This window comes from Hemiscyllium ocellatum, chromosome 35 (genome assembly GCF_020745735.1).
Source record: "Hemiscyllium ocellatum isolate sHemOce1 chromosome 35, sHemOce1.pat.X.cur, whole genome shotgun sequence".
NCBI lineage: Eukaryota > Metazoa > Chordata > Chondrichthyes > Orectolobiformes > Hemiscylliidae > Hemiscyllium > Hemiscyllium ocellatum.
The window spans coordinates 48,868,502-48,886,686 of record NC_083435.1 but is presented as its reverse complement, the minus strand read 5'-3'; the positions used below and the strand labels follow the sequence as shown (position 1 = coordinate 48,886,686).

The 18,185-nt window shown below is 45.1% G+C and overlaps 5 non-coding genes across 5 annotated transcripts; all 5 read left to right on the top strand.

Annotated features, from left to right (window-relative positions):
* The first annotated feature begins 5,480 nt into the window (after positions 1–5,480).
* trnal-uag (transfer RNA leucine (anticodon UAG)) lies at positions 5,481–5,562 on the top strand. The gene has a single exon. It is a non-coding gene; the product is annotated as a tRNA-Leu (tRNA).
* A 2,832-nt stretch (positions 5,563–8,394) lies between these two features.
* trnal-uag (transfer RNA leucine (anticodon UAG)) lies at positions 8,395–8,476 on the top strand. Its single transcript has one exon. It is a non-coding gene; the product is annotated as a tRNA-Leu (tRNA).
* Positions 8,477–11,307: 2,831 nt separating this feature from the next.
* trnal-uag (transfer RNA leucine (anticodon UAG)) lies at positions 11,308–11,389 on the top strand. The gene has a single exon. It is a non-coding gene; the product is annotated as a tRNA-Leu (tRNA).
* A 2,832-nt stretch (positions 11,390–14,221) lies between these two features.
* trnal-uag (transfer RNA leucine (anticodon UAG)) lies at positions 14,222–14,303 on the top strand. The gene has a single exon. It is a non-coding gene; the product is annotated as a tRNA-Leu (tRNA).
* A 2,831-nt stretch (positions 14,304–17,134) lies between these two features.
* Positions 17,135–17,216, top strand: trnal-uag (transfer RNA leucine (anticodon UAG)). Its single transcript has one exon. It is a non-coding gene; the product is annotated as a tRNA-Leu (tRNA).
* Positions 17,217–18,185: the final 969 nt, after the last annotated feature.

The following is an 18,185-nucleotide window of genomic DNA, read 5'->3' as shown; positions in this document are numbered from 1 at the left end:
AGGAGTGTCTCTCAAACCTGATAGAGGTTGTTTAAGAGGTGACCAAGGAGGTGGATGAAGGCAGAGCAGTAGATGTTGTCTATCCTAACTTCAGCAAGGCGTTTGACAGGGTTTATCATGGTGCACTGGTTAGTAAGGTTAGATCACATGGGATCAGGGAGACCGAGACAAACAGACACAAAATGGGCTTGATAGTAGGAGACAGAGGATGGTGGCAGAGGGTTGTTGTGCAGACTGGGTGCCTCTGACCAGCGGTGTGCCATAAGGATTGGTGCTGGGGTCACGCATGTGCATTATTGACATAAGCGAGAGTATAGGAATTAATTTTAGTAAGTTTGTGGATAGTAAAATAAGTGTTATAGTGGGCAGTGAATACAGTTATCAAAGGTGATCTTAACCCACTGAGCCAGTTGTTCAAATGAAAGGTGGAGTTGAATTCAGGAGCTGGATTTTGTTATAACAAACCAGAGACAACTAAAACAATCAATGGAATAGCTCTGGGCCGTGTTGTCAAACAGAGAGAGAGAGAGAGAGAGGCAGAAAGTCCAAGAGCTTCAGTCACATTGTTCCTTGGAAGTGGCATCGCAGGTGGACAGGCCAGGGAAAGCAGCATGTGACACATTTCCCCTCATGGAACAGAGCATTGAGTACATGAGTTGATACATCATGATATGGCAGTTTCAGACATTGCTGGGTCTCCAGATGGAGGACTGTGTAGAATTCTGATCCTCCTGCTTTGGGAAGCATATTCTCAAACTGAAAATGGAGGAAAGATTGACAAAGATGTTACTGATACTGGAGGGTTTGACTTGAAAGGAGAGGATGGATAAGTTGGAAAACAAAACGTTGGGATGAGATATATTTGACAGATAAGGTTAAGAGTATGCAAAGAGATCCTACAGCATGCACGAACAAAAGAGCAACTGGAGAGACAACAGATCAACGAGGCCATCCATGCGTGGAACCACAGGAGGTGGTGGAGAGCCTAAATGAACATTTCATGTCAGAACGTACTATGGACAAAGACTTGGAAACAAAGGGAAATAATCAGTGATGCCTTATAAAGAGTCCCCATTACAGAAGAGGTGGTGCTGGAGATCTTAGAACACAAAGGTAGAGAAAGCCCCAGGTCCTGAACAAGTGTATCCCAGAACATTGTGGCAAAGTTGCAGCAGAGAAAGTGGCAGAGATATTTGTGTCGTCCTTCACATTTCCCTTGGGCGTAGGTGGCTGAGGGGGTGAGCTTATAAAGGATTATAAAGGATTATAAAACCACAGGGCGTATACGTAGGGTGAATAGTGAAGGTCTCTATCCCCGGGTAGGGGATCCCATACTAGAGGGCATAAATATGAGGTGAGAGAGGAAATGCTTAAAATGGACCGGAGGAGAACATTTCCCACACAGAGGATGGTGCACGTATTGAATGAGCTGTCAGAGAAATGGGAGAGAAAAGTGCAAGTACACCATGGAAAATATATTTAGGTAGGAACATGGAGAGGAGAAGGTTTGAAGGGATATGGATCAAATGCAGGGAAATGTCACTCGTTCAGGAACCATGGTCAACATGGACATGGACTAGTTGCATTGAAGGTTCTGTTTTCATGCTGTATGACTTTATCATTGGAGGGGGAGAGTATCGAGATAAGGCATGTTGCAGAGACTGAACCAAGTTGCAGCAATAGAGATGATAGTCCGGAATGCAGCATATTTCAAATATGTGGAGGGAATGTAGGGGAAGGGAGGAGGTTACAGGGACAGGAGCTGTTATAGGAGTTAAAAATTATTGAAGACACTGACATGCTGTAGATACAGTGTTGGAGAGGGAATACAGAACAGAAAGATCCCATGCAGCATTCCCTCCCTCTTGTGGGAGGCCGGCTTTTCCCTCTGTTGTACTGATGCTCACTAAGACAGCACAGACCTGGATGGATAATTGTGAACTCTATATGCTTTCTCAAAACAACAAAACTAACAGTGGGGGCAGTGATTGAGCCTCAGGTGTGTCTCTGTACTGTGCTCCCCCTCCAGCACTGTATCTGTGTCATGTCTTGTTAGCGATGTTAGGAGCCCTCTCATTGCTCCCTGCTCTGTGCACTGTGAGTGATCTTACCTCTCTGCAGGATTTATTGAAGACTCCAGATCTCCCTGCCCTTTGTCTCTCTGGCTGACTAACCATCTTCAATGTGGTAATGTACGAGACACCCAGCATTTGGGAAGTCAATTGAGTCAGGAACTTTCTGGGAACCTACAGGAGACAGAGAGAGAGAGAGAATGGGAAATTAGGCTGATACAATGAGGGTTACATATGGAGAACGGCACAGAGTCCCATAGATATATGGAAAGTCCCAGTCTCCATCCCTGGCCTGTGCTGCTGCGTCTCTGTGGAGTGAACCATTTTGTTGCCTCAGGATCTGGAGTAGCTGCAAGAGCGAGACTCGCTGACAGAGGCAGCAATTAGACCCACACAGTGAGGATACCACATGGAGAGATCCTGAGTGATATCACCAGAGTGTTGTTATGCAGGAGCTCAATTGGAAGTGAAAGAAAATGGGGAACTGGCGCAGTTGGTAGTGTGGCCGAGCGGTCTAAAGCGCGGGAGTTAGGTTCCAGTCTCGACAGGGGCGTGGGTTCGAATCCCACCACTGCCATTGCTGCTGATCGACTGCAACGGTGCAGCTTGTTGAAATGCTGTTGCCACCACTGATGTTGTTTCGTTCAGAACAAAATTCGATTTGTTTCCCTGGGAATTAACTGTCGAGTGGGAAAGTGCCAAATTTCCTCTGCTGTCATGATCGTGTTCGTCTCCCGCGTGGAAAATTGCAAACATCTCTACTGTTGCTTTACGTTCCAAGCATGTTGAGATTTTACTGGAACCGAATGGTGACTGCTATTTCATCGCTGTTGTGAAACAAAGTCCTGCGGTGAGTCGATTCATCGTTATTTGGCTTTCTGGCGAGTGGGAAAATCGTTCCGATGAATTTTGATGTCATATGCTATTGAATTTCTCCAATTTCCTTCGTTTCTGTCCCGGAGACCCCTGAAGGGAAAGGTAATCTAATCGAGACTGTGATTGGTGAAATTCACTTTTTGTGGCCCATTCTTATTATGTTCTTTCTTTCTCTCTTTTCAGCATTGTCTGTGATATGGTGGTGCACTGAGGCTCAAGTATCATTGAAAAGTAATTTGGAATTGCCCTGTTGTTAGTTGTGAGATTACTTTACGGCTCATGCCCTCGGAGTGTCTCACATTTAGCATTCATGCTCACTGTATCTGAAAATGCATTTGGTTTGCCAGTTTTGTTTGTGTTGCGTGCCAAATGTTTTCTGTTTTGCGATTCGTTCAATACATTACGAATTAACAGGCTTTCTGAGGTAATTTCCAGCTGCAAAAACTCCTCAACTGAGAATCTGGGAAAATTTCACAGAGTATGGTCAGTCGCAGCAAAAGTAAGGAAGTCCTTCGTTTCTGCAGTGTTTCACAATACTACCTTTCCAGTGAGCAGTCGAACAGACTAAATGATTGTGCCACAGACTGCGACGGCCAGCTCGGCTAAAAAGTTATCCTTTTAAAGCCGGTGTAAGCAACACAACGTTATTGGGCTACACCGCGTGAAAACAGATACTTCGGTGTATCTCGTCCATGCATACCACACAGCCAAAATGAAACAACTCCCATGAAACAACGAGCATTTGGAAACAGAAAGGTGAAAGGTAGAACGTCTTCAACTTTCAGTGTCGGATACCACTGAGCTGCAGCAGGGGCGGCTGTGGGCTTGTTTCTGTAGCATAGTGATCAGCACGTTCACCTTCCGCAAGATAGGTTCCCGCGGTCGAAACTGTTTTGTTCTTCATCTGCAGCCTTTTACATGGACAAGAACGGAGCTTTCCTGCTTGCTTTCCCATCTGCAAACCTGCCTTCGAATTTGCTTGAACAAATCTGCTCTCGTAGTGAAATGCAATGCATTTCCATTTGATTACTGTGCAGAGCATTGTAAAGATATTCTACAAACTGCTTCTGATCATGTGCCATTCAGTTTGAGAGTGTAGTTACCGATCCTTCCACGAAGAGCAATACTGCATTTGCATTCCTTGCTGAGGCGGCCCGGTTCAAAGACAGGGAAGAAGGTGATGCGCTGGTGTCACAGTGCACCACGGATTCCTGAACTATTCTGTCTGCCAAATGTACCCCAAAGTCGTATCTGAAAGGCCTCATTTGGAAGCTGTCTGTCGTTATTCAAAGTGCGAGAATTGGCACCAGAGGTCCTGCATCATGTTTTGGAGCAGTTCGCACGTTAGTGGCTCATTCAATCAGCAACAGCAATGAAAGAAATTGCACTCTCAGAGGAAGCTCTGGACCTGTGCTTTCAAAGCTAGCATTAAGGTGCGCCCCGAGATCTAAGCCATGTTGGAATTTAAACGGAGGAATCGACAAAGAGGCTGCAGAATAACATCGCATCCTTTTGGTTTTCATTAAATCACTGATGAGCAGGAAAATGTAAACGGGGAGAGCGACTGGGAAAGTGAGGCAGTTGCAGCTCTGTTGAAACTCCTTCTTTTTGAGTCACTCAGCAACAAGAGGCGTGAAGGTGACTCAGGCGTGAGAGCTCTTCACATCGAGAACAAAAAGCAATCAAGTGCAGTTAGCACCACTCCCGGAGTGGGGGTGGGGTGAGATAATTAGCTTTTGATTTCAGTTCCTCTGTTCAGAAACTGCCTTTTAAATTGAGGTGAACAGAAACTGCATTTCTAATAAGCACCATGGAATTTAGCAAGATTTTTGAGTCGCTTCTCGTCGATTCCCACGCAGGTTTCCAACTCAGTTGATGTCGATGTGGCTCATGTCCAGGTGTGAACATCCCTGCAGCCAATTGCATAAAAGGCAAGGAAAGTGGCATCTCGAACTGGCCCCGAGGTCAGAGCATCCTCACAATGTGATCGGTCGTTCTCGGATTGTAATGCTACCTCCGGTGTTAGTGTGGAGAACATTCTTTGGGACTATTATTCTACAAAACAGACACAGTGACTGAAACTATGCTGCACGGTATGATGTGGAACACGGCCTGCTCAGCTTTGTTTATTTTCCCTGTAGTCCGGTGTGTTTCATGTTCCGTGTAAACGTGAAAGTTGTCCTATTTCGAGCAATGGGTGAAATCATTTAGCAAAGTAAGAATCGAAATTGCAGTAATGTCAAGCAGTTCATGGTTATTTGACCAAATCATAAGCGAACATGTATGCTCACGCACTCACAGATACATTTGTAGTTGAAAAGAGTCTGAGAAGATAGCCTCAGCTTTACCATTGATTTTTATCCGGATTGATGGGCTATCATTATCTGCTGCGAAATTGATATTGTAGCCGGGCACATCCACGCAGCCGTGCGAGTCCGAGAGGGATCATGGAACCCTTTTCACTTGACTTTCCATCTGTTGTTATGCAGGAGCTCAATTGGAAGTGAAAGAAAATGGGGAACTGGCGCAGTTGGTAGTGTGGCCGAGCGGTCTAAGGCGCTGGATTTAGGTTCCAGTCTCGACAGGGGCGTGGGTTCGAATCCCACCACTGCCATTGCTGCTGATCGACTGCAACGGTGCAGCTTGTTGAAATGCTGTTGCCACCACTGATGTTGTTTCGTTCAGAACAAAATTCGATTTGTTTCCCTGGGAATTAACTGTCGAGTGGGAAAGTGCCAAATTTCCTCTGCTGTCATGATCGTGTTCGTCTCCCGCGTGGAAAATTGCAAACATCTCTACTGTTGCTTTACGTTCCAAGCATGTTGAGATTTTACTGGAACCGAATGGTGACTGCTATTTCATCGCTGTTGTGAAACAAAGTCCTGCGGTGAGTCGATTCATCGTTATTTGGCTTTCTGGCGAGTGGGAAAATCGTTCCGATGAATTTTGATGTCATATGCTATTGAATTTCTCCAATTTCCTTCGTTTCTGTCCCGGAGACCCCTGAAGGGAAAGGTAATCTAATCGAGACTGTGATTGGTGAAATTCACTTTTTGTGGCCCATTCTTATTATGTTCTTTCTTTCTCTCTTTTCAGCATTGTCTGTGATATGGTGGTGCACTGAGGCTCAAGTATCATTGAAAAGTAATTTGGAATTGCCCTGTTGTTAGTTGTGAGATTACTTTACGGCTCATGCCCTCGGAGTGTCTCACATTTAGCATTCATGCTCACTGTATCTGAAAATGCATTTGGTTTGCCAGTTTTGTTTGTGTTGCGTGCCAAATGTTTTCTGTTTTGCGATTCGTTCAATACATTACGAATTAACAGGCTTTCTGAGGTAATTTCCAGCTGCAAAAACTCCTCAACTGAGAATCTGGGAAAATTTCACAGAGTATGGTCAGTCGCAGCAAAAGTAAGGAAGTCCTTCGTTTCTGCAGTGTTTCACAATACTACCTTTCCAGTGAGCAGTCGAACAGACTAAATGATTGTGCCACAGACTGCGACGGCCAGCTCGGCTAAAAAGTTATCCTTTTAAAGCCGGTGTAAGCAACACAACGTTATTGGGCTACACCGCGTGAAAACAGATACTTCGGTGTATCTCGTCCATGCATACCACACAGCCAAAATTAAACAACTCCCATGAAACAACGAGCATTTGGAAACAGAAAGGTGAAAGGTAGAACGTCTTCAACTTTCAGTGTCGGATACCACTGAGCTGCAGCAGGGGCGGCTGTGGGCTTGTTTCTGTAGCATAGTGATCAGCACGTTCACCTTCCGCAAGATAGGTTCCCGCGGTCGAAACTGTTTTGTTCTTCATCTGCAGCCTTTTACATGGACAAGAACGGAGCTTTCCTGCTTGCTTTCCCATCTGCAAACCTGCCTTCGAATTTGCTTGAACAAATCTGCTCTCGTAGTGAAATGCAATGCATTTCCATTTGATTACTGTGCAGAGCATTGTAAAGATATTCTACAAACTGCTTCTGATCATGTGCCATTCAGTTTGAGAGTGTAGTTACCGATCCTTCCACGAAGAGCAATACTGCATTTGCATTCCTTGCTGAGGCGGCCCGGTTCAAAGACAGGGAAGAAGGTGATGCGCTGGTGTCACAGTGCACCACGGATTCCTGAACTATTCTGTCTGCCAAATGTACCCCAAAGTCGTATCTGAAAGGCCTCATTTGGAAGCTGTCTGTCGTTATTCAAAGTGCGAGAATTGGCACCAGAGGTCCTGCATCATGTTTTGGAGCAGTTCGCACGTTAGTGGCTCATTCAATCAGCAACAGCAATGAAAGAAATTGCACTCTCAGAGGAAGCTCTGGACCTGTGCTTTCAAAGCTAGCATTAAGGTGCGCCCCGAGATCTAAGCCATGTTGGAATTTAAACGGAGGAATCGACAAAGAGGCTGCAGAATAACATCGCATCCTTTTGGTTTTCATTAAATCACTGATGAGCAGGAAAATGTAAACGGGGAGAGCGACTGGGAAAGTGAGGCAGTTGCAGCTCTGTTGAAACTCCTTCTTTTTGAGTCACTCAGCAACAAGAGGCGTGAAGGTGACTCAGGCGTGAGAGCTCTTCACATCGAGAACAAAAAGCAATCAAGTGCAGTTAGCACCACTCCCGGAGTGGGGGTGGGGTGAGATAATTAGCTTTTGATTTCAGTTCCTCTGTTCAGAAACTGCCTTTTAAATTGAGGTGAACAGAAACTGCATTTCTAATAAGCACCATGGAATTTAGCAAGATTTTTTGAGTCGCTTCTCGTCGATTCCCACGCAGGTTTCCAACTCAGTTGATGTCGATGTGGCTCATGTCCAGGTGTGAACATCCCTGCAGCCAATTGCATAAAAGGCAAGGAAAGTGGCATCTCGAACTGGCCCCGAGGTCAGAGCATCCTCACAATGTGATCGGTCGTTCTCGGATTGTAATGCTACCTCCGGTGTTAGTGTGGAGAACATTCTTTGGGACTATTATTCTACAAAACAGACACAGTGACTGAAACTATGCTGCACGGTATGATGTGGAACACGGCCTGCTCAGCTTTGTTTATTTTCCCTGTAGTCCGGTGTGTTTCATGTTCCGTGTAAACGTGAAAGTTGTCCTATTTCGAGCAATGGGTGAAATCATTTAGCAAAGTAAGAATCGAAATTGCAGTAATGTCAAGCAGTTCATGGTTATTTGACCAAATCATAAGCGAACATGTATGCTCACGCACTCACAGATACATTTGTAGTTGAAAAGAGTCTGAGAAGATAGCCTCAGCTTTACCATTGATTTTTATCCGGATTGATGGGCTATCATTATCTGCTGCGAAATTGATATTGTAGCCGGGCACATCCACGCAGCCGTGCGAGTCCGAGAGGGATCATGGAACCCTTTTCACTTGACTTTCCATCTGTTGTTATGCAGGAGCTCAATTGGAAGTGAAAGAAAATGGGGAACTGGCGCAGTTGGTAGTGTGGCCGAGCGGTCTAAGGCGCTGGATTTAGGTTCCAGTCTCGACAGGGGCGTGGGTTCGAATCCCACCACTGCCATTGCTGCTGATCGACTGCAACGGTGCAGCTTGTTGAAATGCTGTTGCCACCACTGATGTTGTTTCGTTCAGAACAAAATTCGATTTGTTTCCCTGGGAATTAACTGTCGAGTGGGAAAGTGCCAAATTTCCTCTGCTGTCATGATCGTGTTCGTCTCCCGCGTGGAAAATTGCAAACATCTCTACTGTTGCTTTACGTTCCAAGCATGTTGAGATTTTACTGGAACCGAATGGTGACTGCTATTTCATCGCTGTTGTGAAACAAAGTCCTGCGGTGAGTCGATTCATCGTTATTTGGCTTTCTGGCGAGTGGGAAAATCGTTCCGATGAATTTTGATGTCATATGCTATTGAATTTCTCCAATTTCCTTCGTTTCTGTCCCGGAGACCCCTGAAGGGAAAGGTAATCTAATCGAGACTGTGATTGGTGAAATTCACTTTTTGTGGCCCATTCTTATTATGTTCTTTCTTTCTCTCTTTTCAGCATTGTCTGTGATATGGTGGTGCACTGAGGCTCAAGTATCATTGAAAAGTAATTTGGAATTGCCCTGTTGTTAGTTGTGAGATTACTTTACGGCTCATGCCCTCGGAGTGTCTCACATTTAGCATTCATGCTCACTGTATCTGAAAATGCATTTGGTTTGCCAGTTTTGTTTGTGTTGCGTGCCAAATGTTTTCTGTTTTGCGATTCGTTCAAGACATTACGAATTAACAGGCTTTCTGAGGTAATTTCCAGCTGCAAAAACTCCTCAACTGAGAATCTGGGAAAATTTCACAGAGTATGGTCAGTCGCAGCAAAAGTAAGGAAGTCCTTCGTTTCTGCAGTGTTTCACAATACTACCTTTCCAGTGAGCAGTCGAACAGACTAAATGATTGTGCCACAGACTGCGACGGCCAGCTCGGCTAAAAAGTTATCCTTTTAAAGCCGGTGTAAGCAACACAACGTTATTGGGCTACACCGCGTGAAAACAGATACTTCGGTGTATCTCGTCCATGCATACCACACAGCCAAAATTAAACAACTCCCATGAAACAACGAGCATTTGGAAACAGAAAGGTGAAAGGTAGAACGTCTTCAACTTTCAGTGTCGGATACCACTGAGCTGCAGCAGGGGCGGCTGTGGGCTTGTTTCTGTAGCATAGTGATCAGCACGTTCACCTTCCGCAAGATAGGTTCCCGCGGTCGAAACTGTTTTGTTCTTCATCTGCAGCCTTTTACATGGACAAGAACGGAGCTTTCCTGCTTGCTTTCCCATCTGCAAACCTGCCTTCGAATTTGCTTGAACAAATCTGCTCTCGTAGTGAAATGCAATGCATTTCCATTTGATTACTGTGCAGAGCATTGTAAAGATATTCTACAAACTGCTTCTGATCATGTGCCATTCAGTTTGAGAGTGTAGTTACCGATCCTTCCACGAAGAGCAATACTGCATTTGCATTCCTTGCTGAGGCGGCCCGGTTCAAAGACAGGGAAGAAGGTGATGCGCTGGTGTCACAGTGCACCACGGATTCCTGAACTATTCTGTCTGCCAAATGTACCCCAAAGTCGTATCTGAAAGGCCTCATTTGGAAGCTGTCTGTCGTTATTCAAAGTGCGAGAATTGGCACCAGAGGTCCTGCATCATGTTTTGGAGCAGTTCGCACGTTAGTGGCTCATTCAATCAGCAACAGCAATGAAAGAAATTGCACTCTCAGAGGAAGCTCTGGACCTGTGCTTTCAAAGCTAGCATTAAGGTGCGCCCCGAGATCTAAGCCATGTTGGAATTTAAACGGAGGAATCGACAAAGAGGCTGCAGAATAACATCGCATCCTTTTGGTTTTCATTAAATCACTGATGAGCAGGAAAATGTAAACGGGGAGAGCGACTGGGAAAGTGAGGCAGTTGCAGCTCTGTTGAAACTCCTTCTTTTTGAGTCACTCAGCAACAAGAGGCGTGAAGGTGACTCAGGCGTGAGAGCTCTTCACATCGAGAACAAAAAGCAATCAAGTGCAGTTAGCACCACTCCCGGAGTGGGGGTGGGGTGAGATAATTAGCTTTTGATTTCAGTTCCTCTGTTCAGAAACTGCCTTTTAAATTGAGGTGAACAGAAACTGCATTTCTAATAAGCACCATGGAATTTAGCAAGATTTTTTGAGTCGCTTCTCGTCGATTCCCACGCAGGTTTCCAACTCAGTTGATGTCGATGTGGCTCATGTCCAGGTGTGAACATCCCTGCAGCCAATTGCATAAAAGGCAAGGAAAGTGGCATCTCGAACTGGCCCCGAGGTCAGAGCATCCTCACAATGTGATCGGTCGTTCTCGGATTGTAATGCTACCTCCGGTGTTAGTGTGGAGAACATTCTTTGGGACTATTATTCTACAAAACAGACACAGTGACTGAAACTATGCTGCACGGTATGATGTGGAACACGGCCTGCTCAGCTTTGTTTATTTTCCCTGTAGTCCGGTGTGTTTCATGTTCCGTGTAAACGTGAAAGTTGTCCTATTTCGAGCAATGGGTGAAATCATTTAGCAAAGTAAGAATCGAAATTGCAGTAATGTCAAGCAGTTCATGGTTATTTGACCAAATCATAAGCGAACATGTATGCTCACGCACTCACAGATACATTTGTAGTTGAAAAGAGTCTGAGAAGATAGCCTCAGCTTACCATTGATTTTTATCCGGATTGATGGGCTATCATTATCTGCTGCGAAATTGATATTGTAGCCGGGCACATCCACGCAGCCGTGCGAGTCCGAGAGGGATCATGGAACCCTTTTCACTTGACTTTCCATCTGTTGTTATGCAGGAGCTCAATTGGAAGTGAAAGAAAATGGGGAACTGGCGCAGTTGGTAGTGTGGCCGAGCGGTCTAAGGCGCTGGATTTAGGTTCCAGTCTCGACAGGGGCGTGGGTTCGAATCCCACCACTGCCATTGCTGCTGATCGACTGCAACGGTGCAGCTTGTTGAAATGCTGTTGCCACCACTGATGTTGTTTCGTTCAGAACAAAATTCGATTTGTTTCCCTGGGAATTAACTGTCGAGTGGGAAAGTGCCAAATTTCCTCTGCTGTCATGATCGTGTTCGTCTCCCGCGTGGAAAATTGCAAACATCTCTACTGTTGCTTTACGTTCCAAGCATGTTGAGATTTTACTGGAACCGAATGGTGACTGCTATTTCATCGCTGTTGTGAAACAAAGTCCTGCGGTGAGTCGATTCATCGTTATTTGGCTTTCTGGCGAGTGGGAAAATCGTTCCGATGAATTTTGATGTCATATGCTATTGAATTTCTCCAATTTCCTTCGTTTCTGTCCCGGAGACCCCTGAAGGGAAAGGTAATCTAATCGAGACTGTGATTGGTGAAATTCACTTTTTGTGGCCCATTCTTATTATGTTCTTTCTTTCTCTCTTTTCAGCATTGTCTGTGATATGGTGGTGCACTGAGGCTCAAGTATCATTGAAAAGTAATTTGGAATTGCCCTGTTGTTAGTTGTGAGATTACTTTACGGCTCATGCCCTCGGAGTGTCTCACATTTAGCATTCATGCTCACTGTATCTGAAAATGCATTTGGTTTGCCAGTTTTGTTTGTGTTGCGTGCCAAATGTTTTCTGTTTTGCGATTCGTTCAATACATTACGAATTAACAGGCTTTCTGAGGTAATTTCCAGCTGCAAAAACTCCTCAACTGAGAATCTGGGAAAATTTCACAGAGTATGGTCAGTCGCAGCAAAAGTAAGGAAGTCCTTCGTTTCTGCAGTGTTTCACAATACTACCTTTCCAGTGAGCAGTCGAACAGACTAAATGATTGTGCCACAGACTGCGACGGCCAGCTCGGCTAAAAAGTTATCCTTTTAAAGCCGGTGTAAGCAACACAACGTTATTGGGCTACACCGCGTGAAAACAGATACTTCGGTGTATCTCGTCCATGCATACCACACAGCCAAAATTAAACAACTCCCATGAAACAACGAGCATTTGGAAACAGAAAGGTGAAAGGTAGAACGTCTTCAACTTTCAGTGTCGGATACCACTGAGCTGCAGCAGGGGCGGCTGTGGGCTTGTTTCTGTAGCATAGTGATCAGCACGTTCACCTTCCGCAAGATAGGTTCCCGCGGTCGAAACTGTTTTGTTCTTCATCTGCAGCCTTTTACATGGACAAGAACGGAGCTTTCCTGCTTGCTTTCCCATCTGCAAACCTGCCTTCGAATTTGCTTGAACAAATCTGCTCTCGTAGTGAAATGCAATGCATTTCCATTTGATTACTGTGCAGAGCATTGTAAAGATATTCTACAAACTGCTTCTGATCATGTGCCATTCAGTTTGAGAGTGTAGTTACCGATCCTTCCACGAAGAGCAATACTGCATTTGCATTCCTTGCTGAGGCGGCCCGGTTCAAAGACAGGGAAGAAGGTGATGCGCTGGTGTCACAGTGCACCACGGATTCCTGAACTATTCTGTCTGCCAAATGTACCCCAAAGTCGTATCTGAAAGGCCTCATTTGGAAGCTGTCTGTCGTTATTCAAAGTGCGAGAATTGGCACCAGAGGTCCTGCATCATGTTTTGGAGCAGTTCGCACGTTAGTGGCTCATTCAATCAGCAACAGCAATGAAAGAAATTGCACTCTCAGAGGAAGCTCTGGACCTGTGCTTTCAAAGCTAGCATTAAGGTGCGCCCCGAGATCTAAGCCATGTTGGAATTTAAACGGAGGAATCGACAAAGAGGCTGCAGAATAACATCGCATCCTTTTGGTTTTCATTAAATCACTGATGAGCAGGAAAATGTAAACGGGGAGAGCGACTGGGAAAGTGAGGCAGTTGCAGCTCTGTTGAAACTCCTTCTTTTTGAGTCACTCAGCAACAAGAGGCGTGAAGGTGACTCAGGCGTGAGAGCTCTTCACATCGAGAACAAAAAGCAATCAAGTGCAGTTAGCACCACTCCCGGAGTGGGGGTGGGGTGAGATAATTAGCTTTTGATTTCAGTTCCTCTGTTCAGAAACTGCCTTTTAAATTGAGGTGAACAGAAACTGCATTTCTAATAAGCACCATGGAATTTAGCAAGATTTTTTGAGTCGCTTCTCGTCGATTCCCACGCAGGTTTCCAACTCAGTTGATGTCGATGTGGCTCATGTCCAGGTGTGAACATCCCTGCAGCCAATTGCATAAAAGGCAAGGAAAGTGGCATCTCGAACTGGCCCCGAGGTCAGAGCATCCTCACAATGTGATCGGTCGTTCTCGGATTGTAATGCTACCTCCGGTGTTAGTGTGGAGAACATTCTTTGGGACTATTATTCTACAAAACAGACACAGTGACTGAAACTATGCTGCACGGTATGATGTGGAACACGGCCTGCTCAGCTTTGTTTATTTTCCCTGTAGTCCGGTGTGTTTCATGTTCCGTGTAAACGTGAAAGTTGTCCTATTTCGAGCAATGGGTGAAATCATTTAGCAAAGTAAGAATCGAAATTGCAGTAATGTCAAGCAGTTCATGGTTATTTGACCAAATCATAAGCGAACATGTATGCTCACGCACTCACAGATACATTTGTAGTTGAAAAGAGTCTGAGAAGATAGCCTCAGCTTTACCATTGATTTTTATCCGGATTGATGGGCTATCATTATCTGCTGCGAAATTGATATTGTAGCCGGGCACATCCACGCAGCCGTGCGAGTCCGAGAGGGATCATGGAACCCTTTTCACTTGACTTTCCATCTGTTGTTATGCAGGAGCTCAATTGGAAGTGAAAGAAAATGGGGAACTGGCGCAGTTGGTAGTGTGGCCGAGCGGTCTAAGGCGCTGGATTTAGGTTCCAGTCTCGACAGGGGCGTGGGTTCGAATCCCACCACTGCCATTGCTGCTGATCGACTGCAACGGTGCAGCTTGTTGAAATGCTGTTGCCACCACTGATGTTGTTTCGTTCAGAACAAAATTCGATTTGTTTCCCTGGGAATTAACTGTCGAGTGGGAAAGTGCCAAATTTCCTCTGCTGTCATGATCGTGTTCGTCTCCCGCGTGGAAAATTGCAAACATCTCTACTGTTGCTTTACGTTCCAAGCATGTTGAGATTTTACTGGAACCGAATGGTGACTGCTATTTCATCGCTGTTGTGAAACAAAGTCCTGCGGTGAGTCGATTCATCGTTATTTGGCTTTCTGGCGAGTGGGAAAATCGTTCCGATGAATTTTGATGTCATATGCTATTGAATTTCTCCAATTTCCTTCGTTTCTGTCCCGGAGACCCCTGAAGGGAAAGGTAATCTAATCGAGACTGTGATTGGTGAAATTCACTTTTTGTGGCCCATTCTTATTATGTTCTTTCTTTCTCTCTTTTCAGCATTGTCTGTGATATGGTGGTGCACTGAGGCTCAAGTATCATTGAAAAGTAATTTGGAATTGCCCTGTTGTTAGTTGTGAGATTACTTTACGGCTCATGCCCTCGGAGTGTCTCACATTTAGCATTCATGCTCACTGTATCTGAAAATGCATTTGGTTTGCCAGTTTTGTTTGTGTTGCGTGCCAAATGTTTTCTGTTTTGCGATTCGTTCAAGACATTACGAATTAACAGGCTTTCTGAGGTAATTTCCAGCTGCAAAAACTCCTCAACTGAGAATCTGGGAAAATTTCACAGAGTATGGTCAGTCGCAGCAAAAGTAAGGAAGTCCTTCGTTTCTGCAGTGTTTCACAATACTACCTTTCCAGTGAGCAGTCGAACAGACTAAATGATTGTGCCACAGACTGCGACGGCCAGCTCGGCTAAAAAGTTATCCTTTTAAAGCCGGTGTAAGCAACACAACGTTATTGGGCTACACCGCGTGAAAACAGATACTTCGGTGTATCTCGTCCATGCATACCACACAGCCAAAATTAAACAACTCCCATGAAACAACGAGCATTTGGAAACAGAAAGGTGAAAGGTAGAACGTCTTCAACTTTCAGTGTCGGATACCACTGAGCTGCAGCAGGGGCGGCTGTGGGCTTGTTTCTGTAGCATAGTGATCAGCACGTTCACCTTCCGCAAGATAGGTTCCCGCGGTCGAAACTGTTTTGTTCTTCATCTGCAGCCTTTTACATGGACAAGAACGGAGCTTTCCTGCTTGCTTTCCCATCTGCAAACCTGCCTTCGAATTTGCTTGAACAAATCTGCTCTCGTAGTGAAATGCAATGCATTTCCATTTGATTACTGTGCAGAGCATTGTAAAGATATTCTACAAACTGCTTCTGATCATGTGCCATTCAGTTTGAGAGTGTAGTTACCGATCCTTCCACGAAGAGCAATACTGCATTTGCATTCCTTGCTGAGGCGGCCCGGTTCAAAGACAGGGAAGAAGGTGATGCGCTGGTGTCACAGTGCACCACGGATTCCTGAACTATTCTGTCTGCCAAATGTACCCCAAAGTCGTATCTGAAAGGCCTCATTTGGAAGCTGTCTGTCGTTATTCAAAGTGCGAGAATTGGCACCAGAGGTCCTGCATCATGTTTTGGAGCAGTTCGCACGTTAGTGGCTCATTCAATCAGCAACAGCAATGAAAGAAATTGCACTCTCAGAGGAAGCTCTGGACCTGTGCTTTCAAAGCTAGCATTAAGGTGCGCCCCGAGATCTAAGCCATGTTGGAATTTAAACGGAGGAATCGACAAAGAGGCTGCAGAATAACATCGCATCCTTTTGGTTTTCATTAAATCACTGATGAGCAGGAAAATGTAAACGGGGAGAGCGACTGGGAAAGTGAGGCAGTTGCAGCTCTGTTGAAACTCCTTCTTTTTGAGTCACTCAGCAACAAGAGGCGTGAAGGTGACTCAGGCGTGAGAGCTCTTCACATCGAGAACAAAAAGCAATCAAGTGCAGTTAGCACCACTCCCGGAGTGGGGGTGGGGTGAGATAATTAGCTTTTGATTTCAGTTCCTCTGTTCAGAAACTGCCTTTTAAATTGAGGTGAACAGAAACTGCATTTCTAATAAGCACCATGGAATTTAGCAAGATTTTTTGAGTCGCTTCTCGTCGATTCCCACGCAGGTTTCCAACTCAGTTGATGTCGATGTGGCTCATGTCCAGGTGTGAACATCCCTGCAGCCAATTGCATAAAAGGCAAGGAAAGTGGCATCTCGAACTGGCCCCGAGGTCAGAGCATCCTCACAATGTGATCGGTCGTTCTCGGATTGTAATGCTACCTCCGGTGTTAGTGTGGAGAACATTCTTTGGGACTATTATTCTACAAAACAGACACAGTGACTGAAACTATGCTGCACGGTATGATGTGGAACACGGCCTGCTCAGCTTTGTTTATTTTCCCTGTAGTCCGGTGTGTTTCATGTTCCGTGTAAACGTGAAAGTTGTCCTATTTCGAGCAATGGGTGAAATCATTTAGCAAAGTAAGAATCGAAATTGCAGTAATGTCAAGCAGTTCATGGTTATTTGACCAAATCATAAGCGAACATGTATGCTCACGCACTCACAGATACATTTGTAGTTGAAAAGAGTCTGAGAAGATAGCCTCAGCTTACCATTGATTTTTATCCGGATTGATGGGCTATCATTATCTGCTGCGAAATTGATATTGTAGCCGGGCACATCCACGCAGCCGTGCGAGTCCGAGAGGGATCATGGAACCCTTTTCACTTGACTTTCCATCTGTTGTTATGCAGGAGCTCAATTGGAAGTGAAAGAAAATGGGGAACTGGCGCAGTTGGTAGTGTGGCCGAGCGGTCTAAGGCGCTGGATTTAGGTTCCAGTCTCGACAGGGGCGTGGGTTCGAATCCCACCACTGCCATTGCTGCTGATCGACTGCAACGGTGCAGCTTGTTGAAATGCTGTTGCCACCACTGATGTTGTTTCGTTCAGAACAAAATTCGATTTGTTTCCCTGGGAATTAACTGTCGAGTGGGAAAGTGCCAAATTTCCTCTGCTGTCATGATCGTGTTCGTCTCCCGCGTGGAAAATTGCAAACATCTCTACTGTTGCTTTACGTTCCAAGCATGTTGAGATTTTACTGGAACCGAATGGTGACTGCTATTTCATCGCTGTTGTGAAACAAAGTCCTGCGGTGAGTCGATTCATCGTTATTTGGCTTTCTGGCGAGTGGGAAAATCGTTCCGATGAATTTTGATGTCATATGCTATTGAATTTCTCCAATTTCCTTCGTTTCTGTCCCGGAGACCCCTGAAGGGAAAGGTAATCTAATCGAGACTGTGATTGGTGAAATTCACTTTTTGTGGCCCATTCTTATTATGTTCTTTCTTTCTCTCTTTTCAGCATTGTCTGTGATATGGTGGTGCACTGAGGCTCAAGTATCATTGAAAAGTAATTTGGAATTGCCCTGTTGTTAGTTGTGAGATTACTTTACGGCTCATGCCCTCGGAGTGTCTCACATTTAGCATTCATGCTCACTGTATCTGAAAATGCATTTGGTTTGCCAGTTTTGTTTGTGTTGCGTGCCAAATGTTTTCTGTTTTGCGATTCGTTCAAGACATTACGAATTAACAGGCTTTCTGAGGTAATTTCCAGCTGCAAAAACTCCTCAACTGAGAATCTGGGAAAATTTCACAGAGTATGGTCAGTCGCAGCAAAAGTAAGGAAGTCCTTCGTTTCTGCAGTGTTTCACAATACTACCTTTCCAGTGAGCAGTCGAACAGACTAAATGATTGTGCCACAGACTGCGACGGCCAGCTCGGCTAAAAAGTTATCCTTTTAAAGCCGGTGTAAGCAACACAACGTTATTGGGCTACACCGCGTGAAAACA